Raw genomic sequence first — 12,059 nt, 5'->3', positions numbered from 1 at the left:
ATGTCACTGTGGGGGTCACTAGTACTACTGGGGCTAATATGCCGAAAACTACTATTACTGAAACCTCTATAGGGGTCACTGTTACTACTGGGGCTACAGTAGGGGTCACTATTGCTACTGGGGCAATATAGTGGTCGCTAATCCTAGTGGCAGGCATGGAGGCTCTAGTACCCCATTTGTCGGCCGCTAGCTTGAATACAAGATGTTATACGGACAGGCATAGAAGCTCTAGTACCCTGTAAGCCACCTTTAGCTTAGATACAAGATATGATACGGGCAGGCATGGAGGCATGCAGGTTCCATATGATATCCTCCACATTTTGTTCCACATTTACTGTAGCTGAGCGTCTAGATTGTGCAAACTCGTAGGCTGTGGAAGTTGGCATCCCAGATGGTCCCATACATGTTCAGTTGGGGATAAATCTGATGACCGGGCAGCCATGGAAGTGTGACAATGTTGTGGAGGCTCCTGTGACACCCTTGTGTGTGTGTAATAGAGATGAGCGATCACCAAAATGCTCGGGTGCTCGTTGCTCGAGTCAAACTTTTCGTAATGCTCACGAGCTCGTTTCGAGTAACGAACCCCATTGAAGTCAATGGGCGACTCGAGCATTTTTGTATGGGACCGATGCTCCGCATAGCTGATGACTTGTCAAACACAAGAAAACATCAGAAAGTCATGGAAACACCACATAAAACGGATAGGAATGGGCAGGGGCAGCATGTATGGCTGCATCTGAGGCTCCCAGGTCCCACTATTAAGCCAAAATGGGGGCAATAGTCTGGCGTCACCCCCCTAACAATTTACTTCAGACAAACCCTCATTAGTAAGGCACACGTGCTGGCACATCTTAGCTTAGCACCACACTACCTGCAACCAAGGACAATCACTGCCTGCGGGTGACACCGCTGCCTCTTCTTCTGGGTAGCATGCTGGCATTGCTGACCAACCCCCCTGCACAACCCTGCGTCCACAGCGCACACAAAAGTTTCCCTGCGCAGCGTTCAGCTGCCCTCATGCCACAAGCTTGCTTCATAGCCACACCACCCTCATGTCTATTTATAAGTGCGTCTGCAATGAGGAGGAACCGGAGGCACACACTGCAGAGGGTTGGCAGGGCCAGGCAGCGACTCTCTTTGAAAGTGTGTGATAGCCCACAATGCTGTTGAGAATTTATCATAGATTGATGTACGATCATCATTCCAATCCCGTACCACCTCCGTCACAAAATTGTCAGGAGCCGCAAACGTGGGCATAAAGAGGACTCAGGTGCCAGCACTTCTACACATCTCCTCAATGCAGCAATACTCTGTGTGGGAAGCATGTGAGCGGGCCCAGGGTCAGGCTCGGTTCCAGCCTCCACCTTGTGTGACCCAAGGTGCCGCGAGTTACATAGCAATGGGAAATCCATGTGCCCACACAATTCATTCTGTGTAGGCGTCAGATAGCTGAACACCGCAATGGGAAGTCTTTGAGTTCCTTGGGCTCACCTATTGCAGAGTTTCACACCCCCAAGGAGCTCGGCCCACATTTCTACCCTAGTTAGTCAGTGTATTTGTGCCAGACAGGTAAAACACCGCTATGGGAAGTCTTTGTGCACCCACAGCATAGGCGAGCCCCTGGAACCCAAGGAAAGTATTTCGCCTAAAGAAATCACAGCGCCCAAACATGGCAGAGTTTCACCCCACCAAGGACCTTGACTCACATTTCTACCCTAGTCAGTCAGTGTATTTGTGCCAGACCGGTAAAACACCGCTATGGGAACTCTTTGTGCATCCATAGCATAGACGAGCCATAGGAACTTAAAGATAGTATTACGCCTAAAGAAATTACAGCGCCCAAACATGGCAGAGTTTCACCCCACCAAGGACCTCGGCCCACATTTCTACCCTAGTCAGTCAGTGTATTTGTGCCAGACCGGTAAAACACCACAATGGGAAGTCTTTGTGCACCCCGTTTAGGCAGACCCCTGTAACATTTCTGTAGCAAGAGTTTAGGCGGACCCCGTTACATATGTGTAGCAAGAGTATAGGCGGATCCCAGTAACATTTCTGTAGCAAAAGTACAGGCAGACCCTAGTAACATTTCTGTAGCAAGAGTATAAGCGAACCGCTGAAGAAATTTGGTTACCAAGAGTGTATAGGCGAAGGCTGGAAAAATTGGTGCACCAAGAGTACAAGTGCACCCCTGAAAAATTGCTCAACCGCGAGGGCAGGTGAAACCCAGAAACATTTTTTAAAGATACAGCTCACTGTTACTTAATTTGTGACAGAGCCTGGAGGCAGCCCTGTGAAAAAAATGGTTTCTGTTAAAGTATCAATACTTTTGAAACGTTGAAAAATTGTAAAATTGTAAAATACTTTTAAACAGAGCCTTTTGGGCCGCAGAAAAATTGGCAGTTCAGCGTGCTGTTTTAGGAGGAGGAGTAGGAGGAGGAGTAATAATATCCGAGAGTGATTGACAAAGCTAATTCCCCCTTTTTTTGTGGTGATAGAGGATGCATTTTTCTCCTGTTGAAGCGAAAAGAATCTTTAGGTACCACTGCTTTCCGGCAGTGGAGAAGAGAATTCCTGGAAAATCCAGGCTTTGTTCATCTTTATGAGTGTAAGCATGTCGGCACTGGCAGTTGACAGGTGGGTACTCTTATCCGTGATGATTCCTCCAGCCCTGCCGCTAGTGTCTTGTCTGAGATGAAACACCATCTCAGACAAGACACTAGCGGCAGGGCTGGCCAGCACCTCTAGGGCATACAGCGCACATTTGTGCCACGTGTCCAGCTTTGACACCCAATAGTTGTATGGAGCAGAGGCATCACGGAGGACAGTGGTGCGATCAGCTAGGTACTCCCTCACCATCTTTTTACAGTGCTCCCTCTGACTCAGCCTTGACTGGGGAGTCATGACACAGTCTTGCTGGGGAGCCATAAAGCTGGCAAAGGCCTTGTAGAGTGTTCCCCTGCCTGCGCTAGACATGCTGCCTGATACCCGCTCTTTCCCTGCTACCTGCCCTCTGAACTGCGTCTTCTGCCACTAGCGCTGTCAGTTGGGAACTTTAGCATCACTTTTTTCACCAGGGCCCTGTGGTATTGCATAACTCTCGTACCCCTTTCATCTTCGGGAATGAGAGTGGAAAGGTTCTCCTTATACTGTGGGTCAAGAAGGGTGTACACCCAGTAATCCGTGTTGGCCAAAATGTGTCTAACACGAGGGTCATGAGAAAGGCAGCCTAACATTAAGTCAGCCATGTGTGCCAGGGTCCCAGTACGCAACACATCGCTGTCCTCACTAGGAAGATAACTTTCAAGATCCTCCTCTTCAGTCTAAAAACGCTGAACAGATGAGAGGCAAGCAGCATGGGTACCCTCTGCCGTGTGGCCAGCTGTCTCTTCCCCCTCCTCCCCCTGCTCGTACCCCTCACACTCCTCCTCCAAAAAGCGCTGAGATATAGACATGAGGGTGGTCTGGCTATCAAGCGACATACTGTCATCCCCCGTCTCCTGTTCCAACTGCAAAGTGTCGGCCTTTATGCTTAGCAGCGAACTTCTCAGCAAGCAAAGCAGCGGGATGGTAACGCTAATGATAGCCGCATCGCCGCTCACCATCTGCGTAGACTCCTCAAAGTTTCCTAGGACCAGGCAGTTGTCTGCCATTCATACCCACTCCTCAGTAAAAAATTGCAGAGGCTGACTACCACTCCAACACCCATGTTGCAGCTAGTATTCCACTATTGCTATACGCTGCTCATACAGCCTGGCCAACATGTGCAGCGTATAATTCTAGCACGGCGTCACGTCGCACAGCAGTTGGTGCTCTGGCAGCTGAAACCAAAGTTGCAGAGTTCTCAGGGTGACAGCTTCCGTGGTGGACTTGCGGAAATGTGCGCAGACGCGGCGCACCTTGCCGAGCAGGTCAGACAACCGCTGAACCACCAGATTGAAGATGTGGGCCAAGCATGGCACGTGTGTGAGGCTGCCGAGCTGCAGAGCCGCCACCAGGTTACGACCGTTGTCACGCACGACCATGCCTGGTTGGAGGCTCAGCTGCGAAAGCCAGAGGTCGGTCTGCTCTGTCAGACCCTGCAGCAGCTTGCAGGCCGTGTGCCTCTTGTCACCTAAGCTGATTAGTTTCAGCACGGCTTGCTGACGCATGCCCACCTCTGTGCTGCCACAAAGCGTGCTACCGACTGCTGGCGACGTGCTCACACTTCCTAATTGAGAGGTAGAGGTGGCAGAGGAGGAAGAGGGGGAGGCTTTGGAGGAGGTGGCATAACACGCCGCAGATAACAGCACTGAGGTAGGACCCGCTATTCTGGGTGTGGGTAGGACGTGAGCAGTCCCAGGCTCTAACTCTGTCCCAGCCTCCACCAAGTTCACCCAATGTGCCGTCAGTGAGATATAGTGGCCCTGCCCGCCAGTACTTGTCCACGTCTCCGTGGTTAAGCTGACCTTCCCAGTAACCGCGTTGGTGAGGCCACGATTTATGTTGCGGGAGACGTGCTGGTGTAGGGCTGGGACGGCATACCAGGAAAAATAGTGGCGACTGGGGATCAAGTAGCGCGGGAAAGCCGCCGCCATCATGTTTTTGAAAGCCTTTGTTTCCATAAGCCTGTACGGCAGCATCTCCAGGCAGATTAATTTGGCAATGACTACGTTTAAAGCTTGTGCATGCGGGTGGGTGCCGGCGTATTTGCACTTTCGCTCCAACGCTTTTGTTAGCGACTGCTAAACGCTGCACTGACAGACATTGATGGATGGAGTGGAGGACCATGGAGGTTAGGGTGCGGGTGCAGGCCGGGAGGCGCTTGCGCCTGTGTCCTGGGAGGGAGATTGGATCTGGCTGGTAGTGGTGGCTCCCTGGCTGATCTTGACACAGGTTGCACACCACTGTTCGTTGGTTGTCCGCGCTCTCACTAAAAAAACATCCACACCTTTGAACACCTAGCTTTCTGCACGAAGGCTTGCCGCGAGGTGATGCTTTGGGAAACAGTTGGGGGATTCTTAGCTTAACTGCTGAAAATTAAGCAGTTACGTACCTCTGTCTATCATCCCCAGACCGACGGGTTGGTAGAGAGGTTTAATAAAACCTTAAAAAGTATGTTGAAATGGGTGGTAGAAAAGGATGGACGAGACTGGGACTGTCTGCTTCCCTACCTGCTCTTCTCCATCCGAGAGGTCCCGCAAGCATCCACAGGCTTCTCGCCGTTTGAGTTGTTATATGCGCGACAACCCCGTGGATTGCGTGATATTGCCAAAGAAACATGGGAGGCCGAGGTTACTCCGCACAGAAGTGTTGTGGAACATGTGGCCCAGATGCAATACAGAATAGCTAAAGTCATGCCCCTGGTGAGAGAGCACCTCCTCGGGCTCAGGAGAGCCAAGCCTGTTTAATAGAACGACAAAGGTCAGGCAATTCAGTCCCGGGGACTGGGTACTAGTGCTTGTCCCCATGGTAGAGAACAAGTTCCTGGCCAAGTGGCAAGGGCCCTATGAGGTCGTAGAAAAAGTGGGTGAGGTCAACTATAAAGTTCATCAGCCGGGAAAAAGAAAACCTCTACAAATATATCATGTTAACCTGTTGAAAGCGTGGAAGGCGTGGGACTCTCTGGACAGACCATGTTTGGTTATGGAGTCAGCGAGTGACATCCATGATGTGACAATAGCCGGATCGCCAAAGAGAGCAAAAACAACCCGAAGCTATTTTTCAACTACATTAACAGCAAAAGGATTTGCAGGGAGAGCGATGGCCCTTTAAAAAACAATGCAGGAGAAATCATTGATGATGACGAAGGGAAAGCAAATCTACTAAACAGTTTCTTCTCAAGTGTATTCACAAAAGAAAAGGAAATGCCACACGAGATGCAGGGGAATAAAACGAACCCCTCACAAAACATCTCATACCTAACACAGGAGGAGGTGCGGAAGCGTCTAAAGAAAACCAAAATTGATAAATCGCCGGGCCCAGATGGATTACACCCAAGGCTACTAAGGGAACTAAGTGACAAGATAGCTAGGCCGCTATACCTAATATTTCTAGATACTATCAAAACCGATGTAGTACCATTGGATTGGCGCATTGCCAACGTGGTTCCAATTTACAAAAAAGGGAGCAAAAGTGAGCCTGGTAACTACAGGCCGGTAAGTCTCACTTCAGTAACGGGAAAAATTTTCAAGGGGATTCTGAGAGACGCCATCGATGAGCACCTCAAGGAAAACAAGGGAATAACTCCTCACCAGCATGGATTCATGAAGGGTCGCTCATGTCAGACCAATTTGATCAGCTTCTACGATGAAGTAAGCTCTAAGCTGGACCAGGGAGAATCTATTGATTTTGTATATCTGGACTTCTCTAAAGCCTTTGACACCGTGCCACATAATAGGCTAATATACAAAATGAGGCAGCTCGGACTGGGCGAAAACGTGTGTAAGTGGGTAAAAAATTGGCTCAATGATAGAAAGCAGAGGGTGGTGATAAATGGCTCATACGCTGATTGGACCACAGTCGCTAGCGGGGTGCCACAGGGTTCAGTATTAGGCCCCACTCTGTTCAACATATTTATCAATGACCTGATAGAGGGGCTGCACAGCAAAATATCAATATTTGCAGATGACACAAAATTATACAATATAATTAATGCAACGGAGGACAATGTGCGGCTACAAATGGACCTGGACAAGCTGGGGGCTTGGGCAGAAAAATGGCAAATGAAGTTCAATGTTGAAAAATGTAAGACTATGCACATGGGCAGGAGAAACGGATGTCACTAATATTCACTTAATGGGGTACTACTAGGGAAAAGTGATATGGAAAAGGATCTGGGGGTATTAGTGGATAATAGACTAAACTGGAGTAACCAATGCCAGTCAGCTGCTGCAAAGGCAAATAAAGTCTTGGGGTGCATTAAAAGAGGTATAGGGGCGAAGGACGAGAACATCATCCTTCCATTATATAAGGCACTTGTCAGGCCTCATATGGAATACTGCGTACAATTCTGGTCACCGGTGCTCAGGAAAGATGTCACAGTGCTTGAGGGGGTTCAAAGAAGGGCAACTAAACTAATACATGGAATGACTGGACTGGAATACCCAGAGAGGCTATCCAAATTGGGACTATTTACTCTAGAAAAAAGAAGGTTAAGAGGCGACCAAATAACCATGTATAAGTACATGAGGGGACAATACAAGGATCTCTGCCAGGATCTGTTTACACCAAGGACCACGACGGTAACAAGAGGACATCCGCTACGATTAGAGGAAAGTAGGTTTCATCACCAACATAGAAGGGGATTCTTTACTGTAAGAGCAGTGAGACTGTGGAACTCTCTGCCTGAGGACGTAGTGATGGCAAAATCCTTAGAGAAGTTTAAAAGGGGACTTGATGTCTTTCTGGCGAAGAAGGATATTACAGGATATAGATATTAGGGGAAGTGTCAATCCGGGTATATAGACAGGTAGGAACTATTAGGGGTTGATCCAGGGAACAGTCTGATTGCCATTAGGGAGTCGGGAAGGAATTTTTTCCCCAAAAGGGCTAATTGGCTTCTGGCCTTGGGGTTTTTTGCCTTCCTCTGGATCAACAAAGTAGGATAGATAGGCTGGACTAGATGGACATTGTCTTCATTCAGCCTTACATACTATGTTACTATATTGTCAAAGTCCCAGGTACAACAATGTAAAGAGTGTCTGCAGCGCAATAAGGACCTATTTACTGACCTGCCGGGTTGCACCAAAGTCATTGAACATGAGATTCTCACAGACCCCCAAGTAAAAGTCTGCCAAAAACCGTACCGAATTCCGGAGGCTCGTAGAGAGATAGTGTCCGCTGAAATAAAAAGAATGCTAGAACTGGGGGTAATCGAGGAGTCTAAGAGTGGATGGTCAAGCCCAATAGTGCTGGTGCTTAAACCCTCAGGGGAATGGCAGTTCTGTAATGATTACCGGAAGCTCAATGAGATATCAAAGTCGGAGGCGTACCCCATGCCCAGGGTGGATGAACTAATTGAGAGGTTAGGCCTAGCCAGGTACATTACCACCCTAGATTTAACGAAAGGGTATTGGCAAATTCCCCTCACAAAGGAAGCCAACTAGAAGACAGCTGATTCAACTCCAGACGGCTGTTTCCAAGATCGGAGAATGCCTTTTGGGTTGAAAAATGCCCCTGCCACATTTCAGAGGGCGATGGATAGATTGCTAGGTCCCCACAAACGATACGCGGCAGCTTACCTGGATGACATCGTAATATTTAGCCACGATTGGGAGAGCCACCTCAGTGAAGTTCAGGCGGTACTGGACTCTCTCAGAAGAGCAGGATTCTCGATAAACCCCAAAAAGTGTGCCTTAGGCATGGAGGAAGTAAATACCTCGGCCTCATAGTCGGAAGGGGTTTAGTAAAACCTCAATGCAATAAAGTAGAGGCCATACAGAACTAGCCCCAACCCCTGACAAAAAACCAAGTGAGAGCCTTCCTGGGGATGGTGGGCTATTACCGGTGCTTCATCCCTGATTTTGCCTCTATGGCCCCCCGTTAACAGAACTCACGAAAGGGAGAAAGTCGGTAATGGCCCAATGGTCGCCAGAAGCAGAAAAGGCATTTGTAGAACTGAGACGTGCCTTGTGTCAGCAGCCGGTGTTGGGGGCGCCTGACTTCAAGAAAGCATTTCTAGTCCATACAGATGCGTCTGATGGGGGTCTGGGAGCCGTTATGTCACAGGAGATTAACAGGGAAGAACATCCTGTTTTGTTTTTGAGCCAGAAGCTTACCCCCTGTGGGAAAAATTACACAATAGTGGAGAAAGAGGCCTTGGCAATAAAATGGGCACTAGACGCGCTGAGATATTACCTACTGGGGAGGAAATTTAGGTTGGTGTCAGATCATGCCCCCCTAAAGTGGATGAGCAAGAGGAAAGGGAACAACGCCAGAGTAACAAGTTGGTTCCTGGCCTTACAGGAATTAGACTTTGAAGTTGAACACAGGCCAGGAAAAGCCAATGGTAATGCGGATGCCCTCTCAAGGGCTCATTGTTTTGTGGTTGGTGCCCAGCTCCCTGGCTTGGGGCAGAGGGGGGGGGGTATGTAGTAGAGTGAGAGGTAAAGTGTGGGACGGACGGTACATATCGCAGAGACTACTAGCATCTGTGATGTAAACCCGGTCCGTCCCTCACACCAGTACTGAGTTCCACCTGGCCCAGACAGGTGAGGTGCATAAATGGCTGCAGGTTGCAGTGTGAAGGGGGAGTTCAGAGCTGCCCGGTGTGAGAGACACAAGCTGCAAGTGAGCGGAGCTGCAGACTTCACAACACACTGCAACAAAGGTTTGCTGGGCCTGTGCCATGCTAATTTAGCAAGGTCTTTGGTGTTTTCACTTTGCTGGACTGTGACATGAAAAAGGACGTCTTATTCTTGTTTTCTGTTATCTGGGGATTACCAGTAGCTTTATGTTATGTTCAGCCGGTAAATAAAAAAGAAACACGGACAGTATTCTGGTTGTGGCCTGAAGTGTGTTCCCCTGCGTTGCTTCAGCTATTACTGAAAGTCTGGGAACTGGCCTAGGCCCTAGATGCGTAATACAGAAATTGATGCACTACTACTCCCAGCAAGCCACAATTATAATGCACACGGTCAGATGTAGCCCAACGAAGGAGCTTTGGGGTTTTTGCACAGAGGATACGGACTGTATAGTGTATATAACTTTCCCTATAGAAGTGGCTGTGCCCCTATGCTCTGTGTCTAATGCACTGCAGACACAGAACGGTATGAATGAAGCTGTTCTCAGCAGGCTAGGAGATGTTACAGAGCAGTTCCACGGTGAGCGCTGGTTGCATGGCACTTCAGGCTGAGAACGCTATTACTGACAGGCTGGGAACAGGCCTAGATGCGTAATACAAAAATGGATGCACTACAACTCCCAGCAAACCTCAAGTATAATGCACACAGTCAGATGTAGCCCAACGAAGGAGCTTTGGGGTTTTTGCACAGAGGATACGGACTGTATAGTGTATATAACTTTCCCTATAGAAGTGGCTGTGCCCCTATGCTCTGTGTCTAATGCACTGCAGACACAGAACGGTATAAATTAAGTCGCTTGCAGCAGGCTAGGAGATGTTAGGGAGCAGTTTCACGGTGAGCGCTGGTTGTACGGCACTTCAGGCTGAGAACGCTATTACTGACAGGCTGGGAACAGGCCTAGATGTGTAATACAAAAATGGATGCACTACAACTCCCAGCAAACCTCAAGTATAATGCACACAGTCAGATGTAGCCAAAAGAAGGACCGTTGGGGTTCTTGAAGACAGGATCCTACTCTAACACTTTCCCTACTGCACTACTGCTCCCAGTCAGCCACAACTATAATGCACACGGTGAGAAGTTGCCCTAAAAAGGATGGTTGGGGTTCTTGTACAGAAGATCACGACTGTAAAACTTTCCCTATATAAGCAGCACTTTCCCTAAACTCTGCATAATGCACTGCACACACAGAACACTATAGCTGAAGTGGCCTGCACAGCCCGAGATGAAAAAAAAATAAATGGTGCACTACTGCTCCCAGCCAGCCACAACAGTAATGTGCATGGTCAGATGTAGCCCTAAGAAGGACCGTTGGGGTTCTTGAAGACAGGATCCTACGCTAACACTATCCCTATATCAGCAGCAGCACTTTCCCTAACCTCTGCCAGCATGTGTCTGAGGCGAGCCGCGGGCGGGACCGCTTTAAGTACTCGGCGGTCATCTGATCTCGCCAACCACTCCCTACTGTGGGGTGGGATAGGGCTGGCACGTCACAGCAGGAAGTGGTAATGCCTTCCCCGCATGTCTATTGGCTAGAAAATGGCGCTAAACATGCGGGGAAGGAAATGCAAATGACTCGAGTACCGCGTGGTGTTCGTCTCGAGTAACGAGCATCTCGAGTACCCTAATACTCGAACGAGCATCAAGCTTGGACCAGTGTGCTCGCTCCTCTCCAGTGTGTAACCAAGCATGATCCTGCTGGAAAATATACAGGAAATGTATAACTTCCACCAGCTATACTATAATTATACACAGGAGATGTGAGGTCTCTACAGCCCTGTCTTTGTGCTCTTGCATCGCATCTCCTAATGTTTTCAATGGGGCCGCTGGAAGCAATGCACCATGTGCTAGATGAACGTGATGCGATGCAAGGTTTTCCCATTGTCAGCCACAGCGGAGGATCGCTACTTTCCCAGAATGATGCGGCAAAATCTGAGGCTGGCGAGCATGATATCGGGCTGTAATTCACGGCCCCATATCAAACTCATCCATGTGAAATAAGCCTAAGGGGCTGCAAACAAATGTTTATGTAGTCCAGGAAATGAGCCATGTTAGGAAAGCTTATGCCAAGGGGCAGATCATGCATGTAAATTTGTTTTGCAGCTGTGGGAAGCATGGTTTAGGTATGGGTACTGGTACAGCTGGGTGGTCCCGAGCTGAACTCTTAGCCTTAGCCCCTTAGCCTTTAGTTATGCCTCTGGCCTGACTTCTTTTGTATCTTTTATTTTTTAATCTGGGCCATCACAGATTTCAATCAGCCTCCCACCCTTTGTATGCTTTATTTATATACAGGTGTGGCAATGGGTAGCTTCCTCCCTCTTTGTAGGGTGGTCATGTGAGCGGTTGTTTATCACTACTTTGCACTTGTTTTAAGCTCCCCCATGTAGCATTTGGTCTCTCTGCATCCAGTGGGAGGGGGTGTATTTGACTTCCCATCCATGTCCTACTAGTACTTTGGTAAGTAAATATGGCCATGATTTTTCTGTGATTTTTCTAAAGAATTCCCCAGGTTTATATCCACTGCTGGAAAACGCCCGGAAACTGTTTGCACTTTCTGTCATCCAGCAGTGGTGCAGCGATAGTTGGAGCTACCAGCCAACTGCCTTATCTGTGATCTGCCTACATAGTAGAATTCCATGTCACATATCTTATTGAGGCTAAGCCTCGAACAAGGCTCTGAGAAGAGATGGTTGTGAGGATGGGCGTGGGTGGCGGTGGCGTACCCGTCACTCCAGTTCATGCCACAAGAGCTTGATAGGATGAATGGTTATTACAAAG

This window comes from Eleutherodactylus coqui, chromosome 8 (assembly GCF_035609145.1).
Source record: "Eleutherodactylus coqui strain aEleCoq1 chromosome 8, aEleCoq1.hap1, whole genome shotgun sequence".
Lineage (NCBI taxonomy): Eukaryota > Metazoa > Chordata > Amphibia > Anura > Eleutherodactylidae > Eleutherodactylus > Eleutherodactylus coqui.
The sequence above is the reverse complement of the archived record's forward strand: the minus strand, read 5'-3'. Positions refer to the sequence as shown.